The following is a 24,648-nucleotide window of genomic DNA, read 5'->3' as shown; positions in this document are numbered from 1 at the left end:
AAGAATTTTACAGATGAACAGCATTGGTTTGATACGTTACCAACTGAAAGTAAGTGACAACTGATGTGGGGAAACGTGATGGAGTGCTGAATGCAGGGGAAGATCCCACCTTTACCTGGGAGCAAAGCTGATCCTGCACGTGCAGAGTATCGCTGTGACACAAAGGTGCATCCTTCCATTTGGAGGCAAAAGTCTTTATTTTGGGGTGCCTCCACTTCTCCTTCTGTTAATTTCCAACTGAGCCCCCCAAGCATGGGCAACCATCACTATTTCACCAGCTCAGCCAGTTTCTGTGAAGGCACAGAATCACATTTCCTCCCCCGCCTCGCCGTCTCCTGCCATTAACAGGTGGCAGATGAAGCGAGCTCCGCTCGTATGTTTTGCATCTGTTTGCATCACCTACTACACAGCTCTTACAAATGAATCTGTCAAGCCTAGCTGGCACCTCTCAGGATAAACGATGCAAATCTGGGGCCGCCCGAGGCAGCCTGTGCCCGCAGCGCCATCCGTGAGTGCCTGCAGCCCGGGGAATGTCTCTGCAAACATCTGTTGTAGTTTGAGGAGAGATGGCAGAACGGAGAGAGAAAATCCCCAATAATGGATGTTCTTGAAGTTTTTGGGAGCTCAGCGGGAGAGAGGAAGTGGGGTGGGGGAAACAAATGAGAGAGAGGGAGAATATTTTGCCCGGCAGTCACTCATCACTCGAGCCAGGTGATTATTAATTATCTCTATGCATTGACACAATTTGCTGGTTTTCTGGGTAGGTGGGTCCTGCGCTTAGTCATCCTGGCATTTTTAAAGACGAATGAAGAATTACCTGAGATGTAGAGCCAGGAATGAGAAAGATAAATAACACCAAGAAGCTGATCGCTGCCCGTCTGTCATAAAATTTCATTAGCTCTGGCAGCCTGTACATAAGCAATGAATGAATGCTAACTACACTTCCTCTCTGTCTGCTTCCATATTTCACTCATATTGTTTAGCTCGAGGAAAGAGCTGGCCAGACACGCCTTCAGGATGAAAGGAGGTGCGGGACCATTCACAGGATCAGGATGATACTCGGAACAGGAATGCCGAAGCATTAAGTTTATTAGAGTTACTTTGCCAAGAGCATTTTTCACTGGGTACAACTGGAAAAGATCGATGTTGATCTGTGCAGGTATCCAAGAGAATGGCTTTCCTCGCAGTCCTGCAGGAGAGTGAAGGGGCCGAGAACACTCTTTAATCTCAAAGCCAGATCTTTTGCTGGGGTAACACTTCCTCCAGTTTGGAAATATTTGGAAAATAAAGTCAGAGAGAAGCTGATTAGGATCCCAACCGTACCCAGGTTTCATGGTGTTGTGTTTCTATCCCCTTGGTCCATACAAGGAGATGTTCAGCTATTCTGAAGCCCCGACCTGTATCATCTATGCTTCAGCTGGAAACCAACAACAGAGACCTCAAGACTCTACTGAAATATCCATCAGCCCCTGCCATGGGCTCTCACAACTGTTCTTCATTTTGGGGCCTGCAGGCAGCTGGGACAAGAGCAGGTTCTCCCACCTGCAGCCATACCCTAGAGCCACTGCTGCCCCTCTCATCTTTGAAGTCCTAAAGTAATGAAAATAAATATTATGAGGTCTATAATAATGACAGGGAACAGGATGTTTTGATCATATTAATTGCTCAGGCTGTTGCAATACAGGATCACAAATCAATGTTTCCCCAGTGGCCAGCTCAGACTCGCCGTGCATGTTCAAACAGATGTGACCTTGATGAGCAGAGATACTGGGGGCTCGAGGCAAGCGTGCAAGACAAATGAATGTGCTCCGGCAGATTTATGTGAAGTAATTCCTTGGTGTAGAAAAGTCTATCTTCTTTCACCTAACTGCTCCTGCAAAAGTGACTTTTCTTGTATACGAAACACAAGCAATCTGCAGAGGTAGTGACAATGTCAAGAGGTCTTTAAGGAAAAATGTTTCCATGGGGCTGGAGCAGAGAGGCAGCAAAGTGGAAACAGAGGCGTGATTCATTCAGAACAAGGTGTCCTCATTCATTTATAGCAGCCTGCTCTCCCCGTAAAGGATATCCTGCTCAGACAACGTGCTTACTTTCTTTTAACCTGTCCCTGCATCAGAAGAGATCATGGATCTCTTCCTCTGCAACTGAGACTCTTTCATTTCAGGCCACCATCATGCCAAGAAAAGCCACAGCAGCCGGCGGGGTTGAAAGAGCTGTCTGTAAACACATGTTTACTGAAACTCCTGGTAAACCAGCCATGGAGTCATCCCCTCCCGCAGCTGTATGGTTCAATTCTTCCTAGTCTCAGGCAATAACATCAGGCTTTCACTAGTTCCTGAAGAAATTGGGGACTAGAAGCCCAAATACCGTGTGTATGAGTGAGGGAGAGCAAGATGGAGATAGGAGGTCCGCATGGGGCTGAGAAGAAAATGCTTTGCTTCTTTAACCTTCTGAAATGAAAGAGCTGAAGTAAATCAGTAAATACTAACGACAGATAGGCCTGAGAACAATAGGCTTCTTAGCATATCTTAAAACTCTGATTAGCACCACTGCTGCTGGCATGTGGGATGTCCAGGAGCACATCTGGTCCCAAGGGACTGCAGATACCATCAGTGATTTATGAAGGTCCAAGTGCTGAAGAGCACATGTTCTTCTGCTATGTCCACCTCGGAGTCCCTGCCTCTGGGAGCCTCTTGCAGCTGTGTCTCACAACTTCAGAGCCCATCTTCTGTATTGCAACCTAGGATGACTTTGGTACATCCTCCTCAAGGTCAGTAATGACGTGGTCTCATAAACATTAAGGGATCATTATGATCGTCCGGTCTCATATTCCTAGGCTATAGGACTTCCCTGGACTCATTCCTATTTGAACCACAGCAGGGAGAAGCATCCTGTCCTGACCTCAAAAGTTCCAGTGATGAAAAATCTACCACAACTTCACAAATTCTTCCAATGATTAATTATGGTCACTGCTAGAAGTAAAATTAAAAAAAAAAAAAAAACAACTTCTTTTTAGTTTACATTTGTTCAGCTTCAGCTTTCAGGCCATCTGAGGAAAGCATCTATAAATGCATTGGGTTAACTGTGGTAGAGTAGAGCAGATTTTCCACCTGGAGAGGTGGAAAGGAATCATAGTGGTCTAGTAACCCCAACTTGAGAGGCCTAATTAACATGACGGATGGGGTTACAAAAGGTTAAGTCTCTGCAGGAGGAGGCAGCCCTCCTGGAGACAGAAGCAGGGATTTCCTGGCTTGCGGGACTCTGACACTCAGCTTTGGCTGGAGAGCCGCGATCATAGAATCATAGAATCATAGAATAGTTAGAGTTGGAAGGGACCTTCAACGGTCATCTAGTCCAACCCCCCTGCAAGAAGCAGGGACATCCCTGACTAGATCAGGTTGCTCAGAGCCTCATCCAGCCTGGCCTTGAACGATTCCAGGGATGGGGCATCCACCACCTCTCTGGGCAACCTGTTCCAGTGCTCTACAACTCTCATTGTAAAAAATTTTTTTCTAATATCTAATCTAAACCTACCTCCTTCTAATTTAAACCCATTACCCCTTGTTCTATCACAACAGGCCCTACTGAACAGCTTCTCCCCATCTTTCCTGTAGGCCCCCTTTAGGCATTGGAAGACCGCTATCAGGTCTCCCCGGAGCCTTCTCTTCTCGAGGCTGAACAGCCCCAACTCTCTCAGCCTGTCCTCATAGGAGAGGTGCTCCAGCCCTCTGATCATCTTTGTGGCCCTCCTCTGGACCCTTTCCAACTGGTCCATGTCCTTCTTGTGTTGGGGACTCCAGAACTGGACGCAGTACTCCAGGTGGAGTCTCACCAGGGCAGAGTAGAGGGGTGAAGGGGTGAGAATTAGCCATCGTAGTAGTGTAGTAGTGAGTTCTCTTGCAAATGTGCTGTGTGTTAGGTGAGAGAGAAGCAGAGGAGACTGGGCTGGGATTCACCAGATGGGACAGAGCCCTTCCTGAGGTGGCTGTGGTCCTAATAGGTGGTGAATCCTGCCTACAGCTGCTGAATTGCCTGGCATGGGTAGGAAGGTGTTTCTGTATCGGCACTTGAAAACTGGGTACCTACGGCCAAGAGTGCCTGAAGGACTTGCTCTGGTCCCTGTCTCAGCTGAGCCCTCCTAGGGATGCCGAGAGCTTCAGGCAGCACCAGAGAGGGATGCAAGGACATGGGGAGGGGTGCAGGCTGTGGTCAGAACTTTCAAATTCGTCACACAGATGTGGAAAACTGCCAGGGCTTGTAGACTGGAAATAAGACTGCAAAGAGCTGCATGGACCTTACAAGGCAGGGTGGGAGGACTGGTTTCCCAGTGTGCACGGTTTCTGTAGACTCTCAGTGCGAAGCCACAGTATCTCAGCGCTGGCTCAAGCTGGGCTGACCCCAGCCTTGCTCTGCCAATGCAGAGTAACAAAGGCAAGAGCAGAAAGAGGACTTATTTCACCTCATCTTTAGTGCAAAACAGCCCTGGGTCCCCTGAAAATGCGAGAGTGGATTCTGCCTGAGATGGCTGCATTCAGGTGTTTCACAGCTGCAACTGAAGGGAAGATCTTCCTAATCACTGCTGTAGTTTGTGGACCTATATGCTGCCACTGTAAGAAGCAATATCTCCTCTAAATCCTTGTTGTCCCTAGTCTTTGCTGTAGTATCTCTGGCTGACGGTAATTCACCCCACCCTTGATCTGAGCCCTTGGCAGTTCACTCCCTTGGTCTTGGGGAAGACTTCTCCATGTGCTGATTCCACCGTGCCCTCCTTAGCCAGCGTAAGAAACAGTATGACTCTGACTACTGTAACAAGTAGCCCAGAAAGAGTCAAAACGGGGGAGCACATTAGCTAGGGTAATGTCATGAATTCACCGTTTTTGTCTTTAGGCTGAAAATATCCCTAATTAACAACTTTTCTGCTTCTGAAGGATATCTACGTCCCAATAGGCTGCAAGTTCATCAGGAGGGGAAACCTGCTCCTAGAAACAGAGTCCTTCCTTATGATCACGGTGCCTTGGATTTGTGAAAGTTCGATTATCAAAACAATCATTTGTCCGGCGTTGAAAAGCTGCGAGGAAAGAAAGAAAAGTCAATATGTTTGACCTCACTTCTGGGAGAGAAACTCCTGGGAGTCATTACAAGTCAACTGTGGAAGAATCAACACAGTGATTTTAATGGATGAGTCTGAAAAAAATTCCTTCCAAGAGCCAACATTCTTCTGTCCTTCAACCCGCACTTGAACGAGCAGAGAACGGAGGTTGTCCATTCAAGCAAAAGTCTTCTGCTTCCTTGGGTATCTGAGGAGAGAGCAGGGGGATAAGTGGAAAATTATTTATCAGACCTGAAGGGAAACAGAGTTTGTCAGGATTTCCTCGCTGGTGCAAAAGCAGCAGCAGTGTATTCAAATGTGGTCGAACATGACACACTCATTTTTCTCACTTAGGTCGTGGTTCTGGAAAACGTCTCGGAAAAGCACTTCAGTACTTGCTGACGCTTAAACCCGGGTGTGAAGCCCATGCAGACTAGTGAAACTCAAGCACGTGCTTACAGATAAGCATGTACACACTGGAGTGCTGTCCTGATTAGAGCGTATGTTTAAGTGGCTCCTTGAGCCGGAGCCTCTGGCTTTGAACAGGCACTCCTATTCTTTGTGTTACGCAGAAAGAACCAACTAAACACTCGCTTGTTTTCTATAGCACTGACCAGAACCACCTCGAGCGCCAGGCCAGCAGACATAAGCAGGAAAATTGACTCTGATCATCCCTGGGGTCATTTAACTAAAACACACATTTCAGACGAGCCAAGTGTTCACCAGCGCTTTTCAACTCCCATGGTGTCAAAACAATTAGCAGATCACAGCAGCCCCCATCCGCTGGTGCTCCAACAAAAGCATCTGGCCAGCACATGGAAATTTAACACACGCACCGAGCAAGCTCCTCCACGCACCGTCCGCTGCCTGCAGGACAACACAGTCGGGATAATTCTTGTATCACCAGAGAGGTTATGCAATTCAACTTAACGTTTTGAAAAGAGATCACAGCAGGATTCCAAATATCTATTGATATCATTCAAACTGGAACCCAGTAACAGGCACATAAACCTACTTTCAATGGATTACCTCTGTCAGAATTGATTAGGATTGTCAGAATTGATTCATAAATTGTTTTTTTTTTCTAATCCAAGACCTTCTGCCCATTTGCTGTTAGTTGCACTCCTATCTCACCTTGGCAATTCCAGCAAGTATAATTTGATGATGAAGAAATTAGCACTCTTTCAGGTTGGTAGGTGAAATCGTAGCTGTCAGTTTGGAAATACGCTACAGCAGGATAACCAGCCTGATCATTTGAAAGGCAGACGCAGGGAAGCAGTCAGCCAGTGTGGATGGAAGTTAGCTGTGGGACCCATTTCTGTGTCTGACATTCTCATATGAAAACAGAAGAAAATGGGGGCGTGGATGATGCTAAATGTGCTTTCAGGCTCTTTTGTTAGGGAGGACTCCAAAAGCCTGCGGTAGGGATGCTCAGGGTGTCTCTGGCCAACCAGGGTGCCTCTTTTCTGACGCCCGAGTTGCTAACACGGGTGGAGTGAACACCTTGCACCAGCTGCTGGGTGAGTCCACTTTGTTGTTCCAGTCTCTAAAGGGGATAAAAGACTGCAAGCGACCTCCGGCACCTCCTGCCAGGCAATCTATGGAAAAGGCTGACCAGATAGCAGATCTTACGAAATACATCCTAAAAAGCTGAGCTGCAAGTAGTTGCCCAGCAAGAATAGGACACAGATGGATTGTCAGTTGATTATAAAAGTCCCATTCAGTCAGAAATGGATTTCATTAATCAAACACATTTTTCACATAGCTTTGGACCTGGCTGAAAATGTTCCTTCTTATTTTATTATATGGCATTTATTAACACAGCTATTAGCTATGTTAATGCAACCTCAGAGGTATTTTCATTGACTCCTAACAGACACATCTTGTGTATGCTGCATAGCAAACGCGACCAAAAGGAATCTGACGCAACCAACCCTTCCTTAGCAATCAACGTGGGATCCAAAACAAACCTCTGGTGCTCCCAGCATCGCTGCCCAAGGAACCAAGCATCCTACAAATAAATACCAAATTGCAAATCTGCGGCAAGCCAAGAATAAATCTGCTTCACCTGAAGTGGAAGAGAAGGCAGAGTTCAAGCCTACTACTGAATTGGTGGCCACATGCCAACACCATTCACTTCAGGGCAGTATAACACAATTCCTCTGACAGGCTGACCCACTGGGTGAGGAAAATAAGGCTGTATAACTTTCTCCCTACGTCCTGCTGAATGGCATCCACCTCCCTCCACGGGCCGTTCCCCGGGCAGAGCCAGCGCAGGACCTCAGCCGCGCTCCCGCTGTGCTGTTACGGCTCAGCGTGGCTGGCAGGCGGTACTGCCACACCTCTTCTCTGCGTACGTCCCACAGCTTATTCATTTGCAGTCCTCCAGCTTCCTGCTCACCTCTACCATTTACATATTTTGCTTCATTCAAACGTTTTTCAGTCTACATCAGGCTGTCTTTTTTTTTTGCTTTCTCCCTCCCTGTGTGTGTGCAGTAGCACACCTTGCCCAGCCCCATGGCACTGGTGTGCCCGTCAGCTGCAGCTCACAAACAGCAAACGAACTTGGTCATAAAACGAGTGTGAGGAGGAAATTCATTACAAGATTGCATGTCAAAACATTTCAAATCTGGATTTTTTTTTTTTTAAAGCCACATACGCAAGCACTGGAGTGCCATCTTTGCATATAATTGCTTTTTTCCCCTCTCTGTGTCTTTCTGGTAGAACATCTGTTGTCTCATCACTAACTGTCCTCCATGGCTTTGGTGTCTCTCAGGAGGATCCTGCATCATGCTGATGTAGCAGTCTCTGGTATCCTCTGTGATCTTTCAGTGTTCCCCCAGATTTGTCCCTGATTGCTGGGTTACCTCTTTCTGTCCCGTTTCGACGTCTCTACACCCTGCCACTTCGTTTGACGCACTCATCATCAGTGCAATAATGCTGATACATTAGAGATGGTGCATAGCCTTCTGGTAAAAACACTGACATGGCAATCGGGACACCTACCTACGTCTGTGTGCTGGCTCTGGCCAGCAGGTCCTGCAGGACCCTGGGCACATCACTTAATCTCTCCCCCCCCCATAAATCTGTGAGCACAAGAACACACACACGTGTTCCTGGGGCGCAGAAGGGAAGCTGAACTTGGGTTTTGCAGATGCCCTTTGGCAGCCCCTCTCCTAGTCAGCCCTTCCTCTCTAGACCCCGAATGTGAAATATTTGCCTTATTTTCCTCAGTCCAGGTCGTCCATTGAATGCAAGCAGGGATGGACTCTTTATGCATTGGTGCAGCACCTTGCCCAAAGGTTCCACGTAGGGCTATTGAGGCAACTTCAACATAAGCGATGCTGTACGCGTGTGTGAGGTGTGACTTTGGGAGAGGAATTAATATTCCTGTGCTAGAAACCTGGAAATCAGAGGTGCTGGGAAGAGATTTGCCCTGTTATCAGCCATGAGGTGCCCATGGCTACAAGTATGTGGCCAGAAATAGGACCAGAATCATTTATAGGACCCGGAAACATTTATTTACTGAGAAGGTGATCAAACACTGAAACAGGCTTCCCAGAGAGGTGGCCGATGCCCCGTGCCTGTCGGTGTCCAAGAGGCATTTGGACAATGCCCTTCATAATATGCTTGAACTTTAGTCAGCCTCAAAGTGGCCAGGCAGTTGGACTAGATGATGGTTGTAGGTCCCTTCCAACTGAAAATATTCTAATCTAGTCTAGTCTAGTCTGGTCTATTCCCCATTTCTCATTTCCCCACTCCCAAATCATCCTTCCTGCTTGTGCAGCGGTGCCAGCCACGAGTCCCAGTGTTGTGTTATCCTAGCAGCAGGGTGTTGGTTTGGTCTCTCACGGAACTTTTCAATTGGTTTTCAGTTTTCCCTTCGAGCTGCTTTCTTTGAAGTCTGCTGTTTCCAGACAGTTAATTCCTCCAGTGCTTTCCCCACAAAATGCCTTAAACTGCTTCAGAATGGGAAACGGAGGGTGCGTTAAGGGGTAAGCAGGACCCAGCTCCCGCAGCCCTGTGGTGGTACATTGTTGTCGTTGCAAGACAGGCACTGGGATGGTCGGGTGCAAATCTCTCCAGAGCCTTCTGGGAACTGCACTGGAACAAGGACCTTGTCTGTCTTCCCTCCCTCCCATCCTGGGCCCTCATGCCTTCGCTGACGTCCCGTTGTGTTCCGCTGATGCCAAGAGAGACCGTTCCTCTGCAGCTCCTGGGACCTTCTCTGCTGATTTTATCCTTTTACCTCTGAAATACCCTCCACATTTTGACATTCTCACTCCACACTACAACTCCCTTGCCTTTCAAGCCGAGGCTTTTGCTGTTTATTTTTTGCGGGCACCAGGTCAGATTTACCCCTAACAGAAGGCGACTGTTCCCAATCTGTCCTTAGGGCTCCACTGTAGCCTGCCTGTCCTCAGGGCTTTACCTTCCAAAAGTGCCAGCGTTACTATGTTGGGTCAGACTGGGATCTGTCTAGCCCAGCATCCTGTCTGGCACTGGAGGCTTCAGAGCTGCAAGAAACCTCAAATCTACATTTACGGGCTAGCAACCCCCCTCTTCCCAAGCCTCGCTGCCTGCGTCCCGCCGCGCGGCTATTTTTGCTCTGCAGCTCGCCCCGGAACTTGGTTCAGTTTTAAGCTCTAATCCTGGGATACTGAGGATGCTGTAGTTCTCTTTGAAAAGCTTTACTACTAATCTCTCTGGTCTCTGTGACAAAGGACAGTTTCTCAGCTTTACCTCAAATGTTAAAATATTAATGAGGAGAGAGTTTGGTGGCTGGCAAAGGCTGTCTTCGCTAGCGCTGGCGATGGGCTTAACGATCTCTGTGCCTCTGCTACTGAAAAATGAACATCTTACACCGGAGAGATTAGACAGACCTGACACCTTTAATAAAATACGGCCTGTATTTCTACAGATGTATTTAAAGTCATTTAAATCCTTTAATGCTTTATGAAATAGCAAAGCTTTGTGTGAATCTATTTAGCATCGTCTTTAAGCGCTGCAGTAGGTTTTATTTCGACCCAGCTCCCATTTGTAAAGTGCTCACTCTCTATATCATGTTTATATATATATAATTTTTTTCCACCCAGATGACTTTTTGAAACGAATAAAATGCTCATAAAAGGTGCATGGTTGATAGCACTGTAGCCCATAGCCAAGAGTTTCAAAACGGGCTGCCTGTGAGAATCTTAAATCTCCATTTACGGGCTGAAAGAAACAGCCTGATTTTCCTCTACGCTCGGCACCAGTGATCCCACTGAGCCCCCTCTTTCCCAGCGCATCACCTTGCACCAGGACACGGCCACTGCGGGCACAGACAGCTTTGAGGAGAGACTGGCCACCACCAGGCAGCACTGGGTGGCCACCTAGCCAGAGTCAGTAGCCAAAACTGGTACCTAGGAGAGCCTAGGGGGTCTTGTCTGAGGATTTGTCTCTTTATTGGTTTTACTTGGTTTGGGATGAGGACAAAGCTGCTGCTCAGCCACCTCTCCCTCCATGCTCACCCGTTGTCCCCGGGCTGCGGTGGGAGAGCTGAGGCAGTGCCTGCGGGAACGGTGCTCACCTGAGCTCACCGCAGAGCGGCAATGGCTTTTTAATGCAAAGGTTTTCCTCGCTGCTGCTGGTGACGGGGTGCTGGTAGAGTTTTCAAGTGCAGAACTAGGAAGCCCTGTGTTTTGGGGCGGGGAATGGAAAATAAGGAGAAGGCATTCCCCTAGCAGGGGGGTATGGAGATGGCTTGACCTCACGCTCGAGGAGGCAGGTTCTGTTGTCCCCGCAGCGCTGGGCAGCCCTGCACAGTCACTCAAGGCTCAGGTCCGGGTGACAAACCACTGACCATGCCACTCTGCCGGTGTTGCCAGGGCTGCCTGTACTTGGCCCCGGCCCACGACCCTCCTCTCCCCCTCTGCCCACGCAGATGGGAAATACTGGGCCAGGTGGAGATCAGTGAATAACTGACCTTTTTTTAGTTCGCTGGTAATTCTGGAAAAAAAACCTCCAAAAGCTGTGTGGCTTCCACTGTGTTCCCAGAACATTTCTGCTTCGAAAAGGAAGATCATGTGCCCTAAAACCCACGTGAAGGATGGGGAATCTCCCATTTCCCTGCAGCAGAGCAGGAACGTGGGAGATCAAGCTCAGTTCCCACGACTGCCTGATTACAACTTGAACCCTCTTCTCCCATTAAAAGGCTCCAAGAAGAAGACCATTAATGCATGCTCAGGCAAGCTCCATCCATCCCATTGCTGGGACCAGTTCCACTTATTGCCAAGGATTTATCTGGCTGCTTAGAGAAGGGCCAAAAGGATGTGCCCAACCCCACGGCCCGCCGGGCAGGGGCTGCCTGAGGAGGGGAGCTGTGCGGTGCAGATCCCTCAGGCACAGAGGAGACCTGGGGCTGCCCACATCCCTCCTGAGCACCCTAAACCCTTGAGATGTTCGTAAACCAAGTCTCTGTTTCCCACACTCCTTTGAAGCTAGATTTGCATTTCGTTTGCTTTTGTTACAGTGCCTAAAAGGAGGGGTTTTTTCTTTTTTTTTTTTTTTTCCCTAGAGGGAGCTGAGCAGAGCATTGCACAGCCATGCCTTTTTTTGGTGGATTGGCTCAGGAGAGCAAGCTCTAAACTCAGGTTTTGGTTACCTCCAGCCAAGAGCTGGGTTTCAAGTGCTAAGAGCCAGAGCTGTGCCTGCCCGTAGCTGTACGGGCACGGGGAGCACCAGGCTCCAGTGACAGAAAGAAGTGAGGTCTCCCTTGGGTGTGAACAGCTCAAACCTTCAGTCTTTTCCCCAAAAAGCAGAATTGACATCTGCCCTGCAGATACAGACAACTTTACTAAAAAGAGCTGCTCCTGCCAGCAATGCCACTCTTGTTTCTCCATTTTCTTGCAACATCTTAGGATAAAAATAAATATATATATTTGCAGCTCTTCTTATAGAGAGCTTATTTATGTAGGCACAGCCTCTTTGCTGGCATCAGCCTTCCAGGCCAGCCATGGCACAGTCAGCGCGTTGTAAAAGCCAGTGGAGTGGGTTAGCAGCTCTCCCCATAAAACCAGCTCAAAGCCTCGCTCTGTTGCTGTGCGTTTAGCTTCCCCGTTCGGGAGCCGGCGAGAGCAAAGGCGACCTGCATATGGAAACTTTTAATTAAACTAGTAATATAGAGCCGAGTCATTTCTGGTGGAGGTTTAAGCAGTCTGTGGGAGAAGTGCTGAGTTGTGGGAGAGGAAGGCAGCGCTTGTCTCCAGCCCTGGAATCCGTCCATTCATCAAACAGTCGTCCCAGGAGTTGAAGCTGATCCAATTGCGTGTCAACAACATTGGCCATGCCTCATTAGAAATCAGTTGTAAAAAGTTTTTTAAAAGAGCATTAATTCATCTTGTTTCTCTTTTTCCCCCTTTGCTGTGGATTTTCATCACCCCTAGTGAGAATTTTAGGGGAAATTGTTTCTCAATGGCTATCTTCCAGGGCAGACAATTTATTTTTTTCTCTGCCTCTGGTAGAAATTCTGGCCAGTCTTTTTAAAAAAAATTATTATCTAAAGTCAAGCTTCCAAACCCACAGCCTGATTGGCAAGTTGAGCAGCAAAAGGACATCACAGGAGCTCAGCTGGTCTGAGTATCACACATACTTCCTGAGGTGCGTCGCCATGAACTTTGGAATCCCCCGTTCTTATAGCTCCAGCCCAGCCTCGACAATGCTCTAGAGCATCGACAGACGGCTCCACTCATACCATTCTGAGGGGAAATGAATCCTGCTTGTACACGAGGAGGTTGGAGAACCACAGACTCCACTTGCCACATCGAGGAGCTGCGAGTGCCTGGAGGTGTCAGCAAGCGGCCGTTGGCTTTCCCAGCTCTTTCTGAGGCTTCTGAATTTATGTTTCTTTCATATTAGGATGAAATGAAAGCTTTCCTAAAGCCCTGTATGGAAATGGAAGCCATTCTCATCCCACCCCACTCTGGAGAAGGGACAGCAGGGACCAGTCCTTCTCTGCCGTAGAGCAGGGAAGTTTTCCAGCTAGCAGGAAAACCCCTTATCTGTCTCCCAACACCATGAAGAAATCTCTTTTACAAAGACATGGAAGAAATCAAATGTCACCAACAACATACCATCTCCCAGCCCTGGCTCTGGGACGTCAGCATTCGCCCAGGGACACACCGTGCAAGGCCGTGAGCGCTGCTGAGCCCCTTCCCTGCAGCTGCGAGGTACTGATCCACTATTTACCGCTCTTTCTTCCTGTTTATATACAAAAACCTGATGGTATTATTTTGTTAAAATGAATAGTTGCTGCTCCTTCAAGAAAATATTTAAGTTGCTATAGCAAGTGTGTGCTCCTAACACACCCAGCCCATCTGGCCACACACCCACGTGTTTGAACCCATTTTTACTCAGCTGAGAAACAACCTTCTGTTCCTTCTGGAGCAGGTATTAATATCCTCTGGCTCTGGCTTACAGCTTATCTTCACGCAGCAAAGAGGAATTCAGCGACTATCAGTCTGCTACTGGGATTTCTGAGCAAGCCACGGGACACCTTGGCCTGATTGAAGGTCATCGTGCTGAAAGAGAATTTGATGAGGAAGGGACAAGATAACTCAGAGGATGGGGAGCAGATCCAGAAAAGAAATGTAAAACTGAAGCAAACTGAAACCTTCCTGGTGTATCTGAAACTCATGAAGGAGAAAGGGAGGCCTGGATCTGCCGCGACAGCCGGGGCTGGCGGAGGTGGAGCGAGGCGGCTCTCGCTGTGCCGTACCGGCGCGTAGGCAGGGCTCTGCCAGTCCCTCTGTGACCCAGGACAACTCACTCAGGGGGGATTAACAAAAGCCATGCCATGAACCAGGCTCTGCGTGGGAGCTCAGCCATTAGAGGTGATTCTGAACTCCCCCGCAAATCTCTTCTTGCTTCATTTCTCCTGGTAGAACGGGAAGAAGGTATTTCCCTCCTGGCTCATCTGTAGAGCGTAAATGCTCAGGGACAGGGCCTGTTTCTCGCTGTGCCAGTGCCATCCGCATCAGAACTGGGCCACCACTGGGTCCATAAGGACTGAACTAAATTACAGCTGTGCTAATTAATACTAAATGACTGTAATTGTTACAATACTGTAACACAGGCATAGGAGAAGGTATTGGATTGCAGACATGGTGGTTTGGGGAGTCTGGTGAACACAGTGTGCCAGGAAGGATGTTTTTTCAAACAAAAGGGTGAGTGATGCTCCAGGAGAAGGCAGGACAGACATACAGCCGCTGTCGGGTAGCCCAGAGCCCTGTCAGGTAACCCAGAGCCCCGTAAGGGGAAGGGACTGACAGTCTGCTCCCACCCTTGAGGGTGCTATAACACGGAAAGAGGAAAACGCAGTGACCAAGGAGCAGCAAACAAGGCAGAGGAAATGGAGATGGTGGAAAAGTTGGGAACAGTACTAAGTTTTCTGGCAGGAAGGAGGAGCAGACGCAGAAGCGAGCGGATGTCTTGCCGAGGAGGGGAGGCTTTCAGGGAGACGGCAAGGGCAGCCGAATGACCGACTGCTCCCGGAGGCATCGGGAAGGCTGTTAGAAATACATCATGGGGACACAAAAGGCAAAAGAGAAAGTAGCTCCATCAATAAATAAGGAGGAAGATTAAATTAATGGTGACTCCAAAATGGCTGAGCTGCTGAACTCCCTTTTTAAAAATCAGTCGTTAACAAGAAAAATAAGGGAAAGAGGTACTGTAGGGGCAATTAATTAGGAGTTTTCCTTGCCGGAGCCTGGCGAGCCGTGGCACCTCACGATCCTCCCTCCTCCCCTCAGCCCCAGTTCAGAGAGCGGCCGAGCCACCAGGACCGGAGCTGCGGTCGGCAGACGGCTTGGGTCATCTCTCTGATGTGGCTCCGAGCCACTGAGCAAACCACGAGAGCTGACTGGCAGGTGGGGTGAGGGTCTCTAAACCAGAGACCCGGATGGTTCAGCTGAGAAGTGTTACCTGCTCTGTGGCCTCCTAGAGCCGCTAGCAGACACCTGTGCTGATGGAGAGGTTGCACATGCCACGCGTGGACACTGGTGCGTCACACCACAGGCAGGGCAGTGCCCGGCAGGAGAAGGGAGGATGGACCGATGGCCACAGAGCCCGGCCTCAGCAGGGACAGGTGCCCAGAACAGTGGCACAGAGAGATGTTGTCAATGAATAAACTTACACCCACGGACTTTGCGGAGTAGGAAAGCATAAACAGAGGTGTCATTTCAGGATATTGCATATGTAAGCAAGCAGTTACTATCACACATACTGAAGCACAGGAGCACCTCTGCTGTGAGGACAGGCGCTGGGGCTGTTCAGCCTGGAGAAGAGGAGGCTCCGGGGAGACCCGAGAGCGGCCTTCCAGTGCCTAAAGGGGGCTACAGGAAAGATGGGGAGAGACTCTTCAGCAGGGCCTGTTGTAATAGGACAAGAGGTAATGGTTTTAAATTAGAAGGAGGTAGATTCAGATTGGACATAAGGAGAAAAGTTTTTCCGCCGATGGTGGTGGAGCACTGTCCCAGGTTGCCCAGAGAGGCGGTGGATGCCCCATCCCTGGAAACATTCCAGGCCAGGTTGGCCGGGGCTGTGAGCAACCTGATCTGGTTGGAGATGTCCCTGCTTCTTGCAGGGGGGTTGGACTGGATAGGCTTTAAAGGTCCCTTACCACCCAAACCATTCCGTGATTCTATGGTTCTAATATCATACAAAACTCTGCATGCCTGGCTGACTGGCCTTTATTCATGGTATCTAGAACAGAGAAATGATTACAAACGTGTGTAAAGGACAGAGCTGAAGAAATGAAAAGAAAGCTGTGTACAAACTCCTTATAGGACAAGTCAGAAAGGCTTCTCCTCCCTGCCCAGCTGATTCATTGTCCTTTCCTGATGGCCTTTTTCGAGCATGCTTTGCACCTATGTTTGTGCAGGACAGTGAAGCTGTGTTTGCACCCTTCAGCAGAGATGCACCCTGCAGAGCGTTTCCCTCAGAGACCCTCCTTTGTCTAAGCTAATTAACACCTCCTCGTCTCAACAAACCCTGTCTGTCATGGGCATGTTTGCACATGAAGCATCTCTTACACTGGCCCTTGTACTCTGCATCCATCTCTACAGTAACACAGAGTTGACACAAGTGTCTTAATGAGATAAATTATTACTTATTACTGGTTCATTGGCTCTTGATGTGCCCAACATGATGATGATTAACTATCTGGAGGTTTCAGGGGGATTGCGGGGGTGAGAGGTACTGCCACAGCACCACAGCCAGGGTGAAGGGCTTCCTCCCGCACCACTGCTGCCAGCTGCCTGCCCGACGCGTGCCAGGCACAGGGTTAGACCTTTGCTGGGATCTTCTCTTGCGTCTCCTCCTTCAGGGTCCCCACCTCTGTGACAGGCGTCCCCCTTCCGATGGCTGCGAACAGCCCCTGGAGACAACCCCACCAACGAGGGAGGAAACCTGTCCTCCGAGCTCAGGCTCCCACGTTTGGTGCCTGACGTTAAGCAGTGTGAATATTCCTTTCTTTGTGTCCTTGCTCCCCATCTGTAAAGTCGTGGTAACAGTGCTTCCCTCTTCTCTTGGTTTTATCTCCTTGATTTCACTTCTCTGGCCGGGGCTGCACCTTGTGCTGTATTTATAGGGCACCTACTGCCATGCGATCATGATCCTGGCTGGCACACGTAGTGAGCTTAATCCCAGTAATATGTAGTAAGAATTTTAAAAAGCCCTGGCCAAAATGGGAACAGATACAGACCATAGCCACCAAACTTGGATTTGCAGCGCTTTTTATGAGTATTAAATTGTATTTTAAAACACTGTCATGAAATAGAGTGAAACAAGTTGAGAGGGTTTTTTTTTTATTATTTAGGAAGGTAAAGTTTATGATAAAAAGCGGAATTTATAGTGTAGTTCTGAAAAGAACATTTATGAGGATTTAAAAACTCAGAAAGCTTCCTTAACGCCATAGTAATGAAGGTCCCATAAGGGAATTGAACTACGCAGTAGCCAAATTCAGTCAGATGAAGTTGCTGTTAATGATGCAACTCCTTCAAGTTTCCCTGTGTAACAAAATCAAGCTTAAACTTCACTCATTTTTGCAGAAATAAGAAAGAATTGGTTTGGAAATGCCGAAGACAAATTGCTTGGACTGCACGGAAAATGACCAAGGTCTCCTGAAGGTGAGTATGTGACCAAAAAGACCTGAGCTACCACCACACAGAAATAAGTCATGTTCACCTGTTTTGAAAACAAACAAACCAACATTGGACTGGTTAATCACTGACGCTGGCCAGGCTGATTTCACTCAGTCTCCATATTTGCTACAGACAAGCAGAAAATAGTTTTTCCTTTACAAAAGCCTTCCTCTGTTGCTCCAGCTCCTGGCTGGGCGATGGCACTCCGTGAAGCATGGCCGTCCCCTTCCTGTCTCCTTCTCAGAGGTCCAGACAGGGCAATGCTGTGATTATTAGCTCTTAAAACCAGGGGAGTTATGGGGAAATGGTCGAATGGACAGAGCACAGAGGGTTTTTTCATGCTATTTTGGGTGAATCTGAGCGTCTTTCCCATCTCTGTATGATGGGGTTGATGACACTGATCTTCTGAGAGCTCTGACAGACATGTGCTATTTCAGAGGTTATTTTTCTTATTACACAATCACCAACCTCTCCACACCATCCAGGTACAACATCCTAGTGTGGTCATACTCAAATCCAGCTCTGGTTTCAGCAGGTTTCTCTCATCCTAGCTTTAACAAACACAAAAGCTGTTTGCACCCAAGCTGAATTTTTCTCTAAATACTTTGCAAACCTATCCAACAAACCTCTGAATCTTTTTTTTCCTCTTCTCTTTTTCTTTCTTTTTTTTTTTCCTCTTGCACTCAGAAGAGATGGAGGATATGTTTGAGCTGTCTCCAGTAGCTTCCTATACTGCTGTGCAGTTCTCAACCCAAATACTGTGTTTTGTGTTTCTTGTAGCTTAGCTGAAGACCAATGCTATGAACGCCTTATGATCCATCAGCTTGATGTAGGCTGCCTCAACTCCTTCCTTCCAGGTTGTGGATAGTGATTCACTTTGAGAAAAGAGCTCTGAAGAAGCAACTTTCGCAGGCTCTCACTTTGTTTCAGTGGCACACAAAACCGTCATTCCCTTGTTTAGACGAGAATTTGGCAAGACCCCCTTCACAGAACAAGGACTGGATGTCCAGTATTGCTTGTCACAGCACTAACCACAGCTCTTTACACCTCAGAAGAATCTTTAAATTATGGACTGATAGAAGAGCCAGGGGAGAAATGTCAGCCTCTATCAGTGAATCAAAGCATTCAGCTGCACTCACTGTCTTATGTTTCATTCCACTGGATCGGGCCAAGCCAAGCCAAGGCTAATCAGCTGAGAGAACTGCAAATGTTTTGAAATACTGCGGATTAGGGAAAGTCCATGATTTGGGCAGACATGAATTATTGTGTGGAGATATAAATAAATATTGTTCCCAGCTCAGCCTCTGGCTTGGGTCCAACATGCCACAAATTCATCAAAAAATGAATGGGTTAGTGTGTTAACAAGTGCCTGACAGACTATGAAAACTGCCCAGGGGTGCACACGCTGTACTTGACCAGTTGCCCTTATTTGCCAACATTAACCCTTAGAATGTGGCAGCACTGAGCGGCGCCAGCCCACGGAAAACATGGCTGAATCTGTTGTGCGCTCAGGCTTGTCGCTCCAGCAGCGCACAGGAGATGGAAGGTGGGTGTGAGTTATACAGAGCTTTTTTCAATATCTATGTGATAGCTGCCAGAGTGAAATAAAAAGCCCTAGGTGGAAGAGAGCTCTCCCCCTGATCAGAACAGCCTACCTTGTTATCTGCAGAGCAGCAGGGACAGATCCCTGATAGCTAGAACTTGACTTTCAGAAACAGTGTTCTGAATTACTGAGGATCTCAAAATGGCTTATCTGTAGGCTGTCTCTTTCATCTCTTGCTATTTTTAATAGCCCATTATGAATCATTTTGATATGTTCATAAATGTTATCCTTTCCGCAAGTTCTTTGCTATGGTTGTCAACTGCCGAGGCTAATATGAACACGGTTAGTTGGCCTGGGATGCGAGATTTTCAAAAAATGACTGCATGGCTGCATGATTTGTAATAACTCTGACTGCCCTAAACGTCCATAAATGAGAATGTGTGTTCTGCTTTTCTATAATCAAGACATCCTCAGCCTCCTTTGTTTAAGTTGAGGAGGTTGCTCAGGGCCCGTTTTGTCTTTCAGGATGATGTACACCATGGGCTAAACATTGCTCCAGCTGAAATCAATAGCACCACAACACACATCTTGGAGGGATGAGGACCCACTGCAGCAGCCAGGAACCAGAACAGGCAGCCTTTGAACAACATAACTTGTCTGGCACATAAACCTCTCCCCTCGTTGAAGCATTTCTGCACTGCCAACATCTCCATGAGACATTTTTCTGAGAAGGCTCAACGCCAATGGTGAAGGTGTCCAGCATTGCTCTGCTCCATGGAGCTGTGCTGCTCAACCTGCACCATTGCAGCCTTCCTCCATGTGTCATTCCAACCACAGGCTCTTCCTTTCCCAAGGACCTGGTGGGAACAGTCTGCAGGCAAATGACTTGTCCTGGCCATGACAGCCTTTTCCTGGTATCAGCTTACTTAGGACTTTGGATCTGCAGCCTGCAGGTCTCAGACAGCTTGTGGAGTTTGCAGTCAACAGGACACATATGTTATTTCTCTAAAAAAGAGACTTGCTGTGTCTATGTTGTGACTTAAGGATCGACTGGAAACACAAGCAGGGCAGTCATTTATTTTGGCCTCTAGCATCCCAGCCTGCAAGATGCTGCGGAAGGACAAAGATTACTGCTAAGAGCAGTAGGGTTGAGGGGTCTCTCCTGCACCTCCTGTTGCCAGCTCTGGTGTGTTTCTCTTACATGACATTTTTTCCTTAGAAACTAAATTGATTCATGAACAAATTAGAAAAATAGAAAACATTCCTCCCTTCACAGTGAGGGGGAATACTGGAGTTTCTCACTCTTCTCCCACAAGGGACTCGTCCAGCTTAACACCCACCCAGGAGAAGGAGGAAAACCAGACAGCCCTCCCATCTCCCAGCCAGGGAGGGCTGCGCTCACCGGTGACGTAGGTGTGAGGAAATTATTACAAGGAAGTGCTGCTTCCCAGCGGATCCAGAGCTCAGCCAGGCAGCAACTAACCAGTGAGGATGGGAAGGCATCAGGGGAATAAGATGATGAGTGGTTACAACCTCATTTATGTTCCACACCTGAAAGGCAAAGCCTCCTGCCACGCCGTGGCCCTGCACCATGTGTGGGCATGGGCTCAGCATGAACTCAGAAGGAAAAGTGCCAGCGTCTGAGTCACCAGGACCACTTCTTGCAGCACTCTGGGTTTTCCTTAGGGATCAATCCAAGTAATAACAAGACCAAATTTCACTTAACCAGTGCGACATGAGAAGATGGCAGCTCCACAAGGTAGGACTAGCTTGGCTGCCTGTCACGTACTGCAGGTCAAGGCAGTGAGCGCACGGGAGAAGCAGCGGGCATAAAACCCAAGCAGCCTCTGCCCACGGCACACCCTGCCTCACCCGTGCCACCACCCTCTCCTGTGAGCCGTTCAGTCTCACGCTGTTGAGAAGTTGCCAAGGGCCACCTTACTTGTGTGAGGATCTACTGTCACTGCACTCGTACATCTTTGAGGTGAGGACGAGGTAGGCAGAGGAGCAGATTGAAACTTGCCAGTCAGGCATCCTGGCCATCAGGCAGCTGGGCTTTCCATGACAGCAAGGCTGCTCCCACGCCCACCAGGTCACAAAACAAAGCAATGTCCTTTCAGCAAGGGAAGTGGGCATTAAAGTTCTCCCTAATCTGTCTTTGGGTGTTCCCAGAACTGTGCAGAACTGTAAGAAGAATAATTTATGAAATCCCTACATCAATTATACAATAGCATCACCGTGCATAACTGCAAAGTTCAGGAGTGTGGTTAGCCTTGCAAGTCAGTCATTTGCACTTACGTGGTTGGTGCTGCTATGACAGCAGAAGGCTTTTTTGCTGAATCCAGGAAACTCTGCTGCAGAACAACTGTCCAAACAACCTCGCCTTAGGGGCTTGTGATGCTTCTTACATAAAGGCTGGAAAAAGTACAGGGCAGGAGGAAGTAACATGGAACAGGAAATTTGCTGTAAAGCTGTTAAGTCTGTGAGACAAGGACCACGAGGCGCTGAGCAAGCTGTGCCGATGTCACAGGCGCTCGAGCCATGGCTACCACAGGAGAGGACACGTCTTGCACAAACACACGTGTGAGTGAGCACAAGGTTGCCAACGGGGCATCAGTCTCAGCTTTCAGTGAGGTGGCCGAGGAGCTCTCTCCCCTCATCTCAATGGGGCAGCGAACAGTTCATTAGGGATGTGTGAGCATTAGCAGTGGATCTGATTCAACTTCCATTTAAGTCAATGAAAGCTTTTATTGATTGGTTTCAGCAAGAGCTGGTTTGGGGTTTAAGTTTCAAGATGAAGCTTACAGATGAGCAGAAATATGACCGGTCCTCTGAAGTTCAGCTGAATTACCTGAAAGTCCAGAATCTGCAAATGACATATAATTCTAAAGCATAATTTGTAAATACCTGGACATGACTGGGCTGCTCTCTCACACACTGGGTTGGGCAGTTATTCAGACAGCGCAAATTGTCCTCCCCTGACTTGGGGCAGACGCCTGCAGGACCTATACTGGTGGGAGGGCTTAGAGCGCTGGCAAAGGTGCCTTAGGACAACCATGGTCTTCCACCGCTGGATAAGGAGGAGGAGCAGGCGACACAGGCTCTGGTGGATGTAGGGACAGGGTTCACAGCCACTGTCATGTTGCAGATAATTTCTCAAAACCACGCTCCTCTTGTAGTGGCCATCTCCATTCCCAACACTCCAAGCCCACTACATCCTCACACACCTGGCTGGGGTGGCTTATTGCCACCAAACTGTGTCCAAGAAGCAGTAAAGAATAGGATCTGCACTGAGAAACAGGGGACAAAATCTATTTGCCCCCTCTTCATTTCATTTTGGAGAAAGAACAGGAAAAATCCCCAGAAGAAGCTATGAACGTTTGTGAGAGGTCTTCTACCAAAGAAACCATAAGGAAAGTGGAGAAGCTATGTCAGTGGGAGCAGAAGTGAAAGAGCAGTGCTGTGGTTGGACTCAGCAAGGGAGAAGCAGGGAGATGGCTGGTGAAGGTTAATGGGGGCTGGTGAAGCTGCTCAGTCCAAAATCCACATTCAAGGAACAGAGGCAAAGGCACCCAAATGAGGACAGTAAAGAATGAGAATTGCTCCCAGGAGCTGGAGCCCACAGCAACTGAAGCAGGACTGTTTGAGCATCGTTTGAAATGAGGAGGAAGCTGAAGCCGTTTCCTGGAGCTTGGCACAGGGGCTCCATCACGCTCAGTCAGCCCCCGCAGAGGGACGGGCAACAGGGACTGAGCAGATGGGTGCTGTCTTGCCTGCTGCGTCTCTCAACACGAGAGCTGCTGGGGCTGAGCACTGCCTACCTGGGCAAAAATACCTCCAAGGGGAGAAAAATGAGTCAGGAGTGCTGCCAACACGGGTGCTGCAAGGTGGAATTTAAAGCAGGGAGGTGGACGGGGTGACAGGCTGATAGGGACAGCAAGTGATGGCCTTAGGGTGAGCAGAAAAGAGCGATGGGGCAGAGGGAGGAGAGGCAGAAAGAGATATCCTGTAGGTCTCACAGCATGCACACAGGGCTTCCACCGAGAGCTGGTGGTGGGCAGATGCAGAGAGGTGCTGGCTGTGGTGAGGGATACCGGGCTGTGGAGCCTGGAGAGTCTTGGTGCCTCGAGCTCCCTGGGGCAAAGCATTGTCTGTCACAGGAGGTCTGCCCCTCCGAGCAGCAGGCAAAAAGAGTTAACAGTAGGTTAGCAACACGCAGCTTTGCATCTGGGGCTGAGAAGCGGCGAGCGTGAGCACTGATGGCTTTGTGCAGCTAATGGCCATGTCTGCGGAGAAGACACGCTCTGCAGCCTGCTGCCTGCCTTTGCCGGCTATCAGGCTGCAACGCGCTTCCCCGAAACAGTTCATGTGTGTCTACCCAGAGCTTCCTGAGCAGTTGCTGAGTACAGGAGATCAGTTCTGCAAGCTGTTTCTTCAGTTTTAATCTGATTTCCTCCCTCTGCTCTTAATAAATCTTATTTTTTATTAGATCTTTGGAGTCCTAGGCAGCTTGGGAATTTCACATAGATTTTCCAGGAAAAGAAAGACTCCTGAAAGGAGGTATGGAAAAAATAGAGAAAGGGGCTCTGGAGATATTCTGGCGGCAATTCTCAGCTGAAAGAGCAGAGGACACAGGTCCTTTTCTTCAGAATGTCCTTCTCAGGGCAAAGGGCTGCTGGAAATAGCTATTGTTGACCCTGGCTGAGAACTTTAAGGGACAAGAGGTATCACTGCTTGTCAGAAACAGCAATGTCAGGGTGAGTTAAGGGACAGCTGACGAGATGGGGGATTGCAGTGGGTCATGCAGCTCCTTTGTGAAACTGCGTGGCTGGTTGCTGCTGCCGTTTACTAGGGCTGACTCCCCTCACACTGCCTCTGGTAGGCTTCATTCCCAGTCATCTGGCTGTTTACTTCCCAACACCCAGATGTTTGCACCAGATTTGACATCAACTCCAAATCTTACCACAGCTGAATTTACACCAGACACTCAGCCAAGCTCTGCCGAAGGAAACGCTGGAAGATGTTTACTTGAAGTAAGCTATTAGAGCTTGTAGTCAATCGCAGGTGGTGAGCAAGCAACATAGGGCTTGCCAAAAAATGGCATACCACAGGGTCAGCACAAGGCCACCTCAGACAGCTGGGAAGAGCCAGCAGTTTCTGGCTTCTGCTGATTTCCTATGGTATACTTGAATTCTGCTTTGGGAAATAAATCAGTCTGGCACACTACTTCAGAAAGGCTACTGAGCCCTCCTCTACCAGGACTACTGTTTCACTTGTTCTTGGAAGATTTAACTACTCCAAAACTCTGGAATTGGGATGGTGGGAAGTGTTTGGGGGTTTTGATGTGGTTTTTTTTTTTTAACCTGTTATTTTCAGCTTGGAGTTATTTGCTGAGGTCAAGTCTTTAATCACATAGAATCGGCATGTTTCAGGCTCTTGGTTGGTACCGTACCTTTTGCTCCTGGTTGTGGTGTTTCTTTATTTAAGACCAAAACACATCTACACTTCAACCTTGCATTGATATAAAGCTTGTGCATCACAAATGCTGATTTGTACAAAATCACAGAAACCCTCAAACCCATGCCACTACAAGTGACTCAAGGAACTACTTAACTGGTCATCAGGATCACCAGGAGCTTCTCAGCCACCGAAGCTGGGACAAAGCCTGACCCGATGAGATCTCAGAAGGGATGTAGCTGCAGTGTTGAGCAGAGATCTTGTGGTGAGTCTAGACACCTTAAGCAGTCAATCAACTGCTTATCTTATAGTCTGGCTCAGCCTTCAATACTGTCTTAGTTCTTCTAATCGGTTATTCCTGTGTTTCTGATATGTCCTAG

The sequence above is a fragment of the Chlamydotis macqueenii genome, chromosome 18 (assembly GCF_036417535.1).
Source record: "Chlamydotis macqueenii isolate bChlMac1 chromosome 18, bChlMac1.mat, whole genome shotgun sequence".
In the NCBI taxonomy this organism is placed as follows: Eukaryota; Metazoa; Chordata; class Aves; order Otidiformes; family Otididae; genus Chlamydotis; species Chlamydotis macqueenii.
The sequence above is the reverse complement of the archived record's forward strand: the minus strand, read 5'-3'. Positions refer to the sequence as shown.